The sequence below is a fragment of the Condylura cristata genome, unplaced genomic scaffold (assembly GCF_000260355.1).
Source record: "Condylura cristata isolate star-nosed mole 26May11 unplaced genomic scaffold, ConCri1.0 scaffold00034, whole genome shotgun sequence".
Taxonomy (NCBI): domain Eukaryota; kingdom Metazoa; phylum Chordata; class Mammalia; order Eulipotyphla; family Talpidae; genus Condylura; species Condylura cristata.
In genome coordinates, this window is record NW_004567135.1 from 8,054,872 (window position 1) to 8,058,682 (window position 3,811).

The window sequence follows — 3,811 nt, forward strand, 5'->3', positions numbered from 1 at the left end:
TGGAGTCGGGGTGGGAGCCAGGCAGTGGGGTCTGCCCGAGGGAAATGGAGGAGACTGGGGGGACCCCGGGCTCCCCGGTCTCGGAGTCGCGACCGATCGCCCGCCACTCCGCCCCGGCTTCCCTCCCTCCGCGCGGGCGAGCCCCAGGCGGTCCGCCCCGAGGGGTGGAAAGGCGAGCTCGGGGGAGGGGCCGTCCTGAGGTTTCTGCCGCGGGGTGTGGGATGAGCCTCCAAGTTTGAGCCCGGCCGGACTGTGTGTGGGGACGGGGGAGGCAGCCCCGCCGGGGGAAGGATGCCCTCTGCCTGCCGGGACCTTGGGAGTGGAAGGGCGGCGTGGCCCGTGCTGGGTGGGCTGGGGCCGCCGGCTGCCTTCGAGCAGGATTTTCTCAGAGCGGGGCCTGACTCGAAAAAGTAGAGTGGAAGCAATCGGTGGGGACACTTTCCCCACAACCTTCACTATCAGAGGATCCTGGGAGTTGGACCAAGCTAGTGGGGGGTTGAGTGGCTGGGAGTGGAGGCGAGAACCTTCTACTGCTCCAAGCGAAGAGTGGGAAACCGGACGTCCAGGTACAGGGCCGGGGGCGCCCCGTGTTTTGGAAAGGCCGGGAATAGAGGCCCAGGGTGGTGGGCGGTGTGGCGTGGAGGGCCCTGCCTGGGGCGCACCCCTGCCATGGACTTCTTGAAGTCTGTTTAAATCTCCTGGAGGAGGATTTTTGCCAAGGAGGGCAGGGGCACAGTTGGCCAGGGGATAGGATGGACTGGAGGTGACCAGGAAGAAGGTTCGGATAAAGCCGCAGCAAGAGCCAGCCCCAGAGCTGGGCTGCTGCCTCCTTTAGACTCTGGGTCTCCAGAGGTAGGGCCAGGATTTTTGAGGCGCTCTATGGACCTGCCAGGCTGTGTGGACGTGGCTCTGGAGCCATGTGGGTCTGTGAGAGAGCAGAGAGACCCGGGCTTGCCTCTGAGTAAGAGGGCGGTGGTCTGTGGAGAAACCCACAGCGATGGGTTCTCCACTCAGAGGGCCGGGACACCATATGGGAAAGTTTTGTGGCTTTGCACAGTGCTCTCCCCTGTTCCTTGCCATACCAGCCTGGCATGGGGTGCCAGGAGAGATGGGAACTTAGTGAGCTCTTCAAGATGGGGAGTTCTGGAGCGAATTCTGGGGTGAACTGGGGGGCCGGACTCTTACAGAGCCCCTTTGGGTTCAGAGTGTTCTCGGGAGGGCGCTGTGTACCTCTGGACAGTGTCCGCCGCTTCCTCAGTGTGTATGAACCAGATGTTAGGATGTGCTTCCAGGGGCTGGGAACATGACCAGAAACAGGCCCTTTGGGAGCAGAGGTCCGGGTCATTGGTAGGGGTGGTGGTGGTGTAAGGACAGGGCAGGGAATTGGTGAGTGGGAGGAGGCTGGAGCAAAATGTCATGCGGGTGGGGGTGGGAACCTGCTCGCTCTGGGCTGCTCTTCTGCAGCTCTGGGGACTGACAGCTGAGGCCAGGGGGGCTGATAGAACCAGGCGACTGGCTGGGCTGGTGAGGGGGATGTGTGTTCTCCTGACTTAATTGTTTTAACATCTCTAGGACACTGGTAGTTTAGAATTCAAAGCGTTTAGGGTGCAGAGAAGATTTAGTGTTTTTCAGTCACGCACTATGTGACGGGTACTGTGAGACTCTTTCCTTCTGCCCATGCCTGTTCCCATTTTACAGATGAAAAAACTGACTTAGGGAGTTAAATAAATTCAAGGTCATGCAGCCAGATATAATCACACCAAGGCTTGCAACCTGACCTCATGCCAAAGATCATACTTCTAATAAACTACTTGGAAGAGCCAGGCTTTGTTTGGTGACCTTTACCAAATGCCAGCATGTCCAAACAAATTCTGACCGGTCCCTCCAGAGGGTGCTGTTGAGGGGTGGAAGGGCGTGCTTCTTTGTGGGGTAACAGCAGGGCTGCTGAGGGAGGCCGACTGGGGGTCACGCCAGGGATGAGTGTGTGGCGGGGTCCCAGCCTGCCTCTGCTTTGTGAGCTCCTGGGTGTCTGCTTCATGTGTGGCTTGTTTGGCTTGAACGTCTGGTCCTGTGGCCACGTGGGGTGAGCACTGGGTCCTGTGTCCAGCGCTGGACACATCATTGTCCACGTGAGCACAGATGTCTGCGCCAGCTCTGCGGGTTTCAGTAGAAGGTGTCACTAGGGTGTGCTGTGGACATGGAGTGTGGCTCCGGAGGGGACACAGGCATCCGTGAGTGTCAGCTGCGCTCAGTTGGGACAAGAGACTGTTGTCAGGGCGCCTCCCACCCCAGTTGAAGACATTTCCCTCCAGAAGACCTGAGATCTGGGGCTGATTTGGTTACTCATGATTTCTGTAATGTGGACTGGCCAAGTAAAACTGCTGTGGGCTCTGGTTCCTCATTTTCTGCTGTGTCCCAAGTGGCCGTGGGATCCGTTTCATAGAGTTTTGGTGAAGATCAGATAGAATCAGGCAGGTGCCAAGATCTGGAAAAGTTTAAAGCACAGAGCGAGTGCATAGGAATATAGCCATACACTCACCTGCTCAACGAAACTTCTAGGTCCTACGACACGTAGATGTGTCGTTACCAAAACAAGCCAAATCCCTGGCCCTGGTGAAGTTGGTCTTTTAGTTAGGGGTGGTAGATAATGAACACATAAGAAAAAGATATAGAAAGGCAGTTGCTGATAAGTGCAGTGGGGAAAAATAGAGCATAAAGCTGGGAAGAGAGATAGGGAGCCCCAGGAAAGGGGGTTGCTATTTTAGTAGAGTGGTCAGGGAAATGGATGGGGCGCCCTGGCACTGTGGCCTGGAGGAGCATACCCGGGAGAACAAACCCGAGACCCAGACAGCCTGCTCAGGGTCTATCGGGTAAGAGCAACTAGACAGTGCGCTCAGCCTGCTGTGAGAAAAAAGCCTGGGCAGGCTTTTGTTTGGAGCTATTTTGCTTGGAGCCTGTTCTCTACCCAGTGCCCTCGAGCTCTCATCCTGTCTCTCAACATTTACTTACCTGCCCCTCAATAGTTGGTGCTGGGGAGAGAGCGTGGGAGGACGCAGACGTCGTCGCTACAGTCCACAAAGTTTATAGTCAAGGGGGAGAAGGCACCTCCTGATTATAACTGCGATCAGCGCCAGGGAGGAAAGGAGCCGAGGGTGAGGGGGATGGGCCGGGGGCTGAACTCAGTCTGCCTTAAGTGGGGGCGCGGGAAATCTACCCTGAGGAAGTTCCATTTAAGCAGTGACCTGAGGGAGCTGGATTTAGCTTGGTGAAGTGTGTGCAGTGAGTGAGCGTGACAGGGAAGGAGGTGGAGGGAGATTCCCTTCTGTACAGAGGTCACTGGCTGGTAGCTCCCAGGCTGAATTTATTCCATAAATGTGATATATTTGGCTTGTGGTGTTGAAAAAATGTGAATTACTTGCCAACATTTGAAAATCAGGAGCTGTCGTATGCCCATGTATGTTTTTTGCCAGCTTCTGTTGGAAAATATCAGAAGGTCTGGCTCCGCCACCGTGCCAGCCGCCGTGCCAGCGAGAACAATTGGTTGGTGCCGGGTGGGTGGTGCCTGCCCTGGCCCAGATAGGCCCTGTCGCTGCTCCCAGACCCCTGAGCCAGGCGGCTCTGCTCATTAACGCGGGGCTTGAGTTTGGCGCCCCTCGAAACAGTGCCTTTCAAGGAAGGGGTGACTTTTCCAGTGCGCTGCTCTGGAATCAGGCACATCCCGGCTAGGATCTCTTGATCTTGGCCAAGTTACTTCCCCCGAGGCATTGTACCGGGAGGATGTATCTGAGGCGGTGGCTTGGCGACGGGGGGG

The 3,811-nt window shown here is 56.8% G+C and overlaps 1 protein-coding gene across 1 annotated transcript in view; it reads left to right on the plus strand.

The window, feature by feature from the left end:
* Positions 1-488: 488 nt before the first annotated feature.
* The window catches only part of ADCY6 (adenylate cyclase 6), an 18,958-nt gene continuing 15,635 nt past the window's right edge, over positions 489-3,811 (plus strand). Inside the window, exon 1 of the mRNA XM_012732501.1 lies at positions 489-566. The gene's annotated coding sequence lies outside the window, so the exon portion shown is untranslated. The remainder of the gene's footprint in view (positions 567-3,811) is intronic.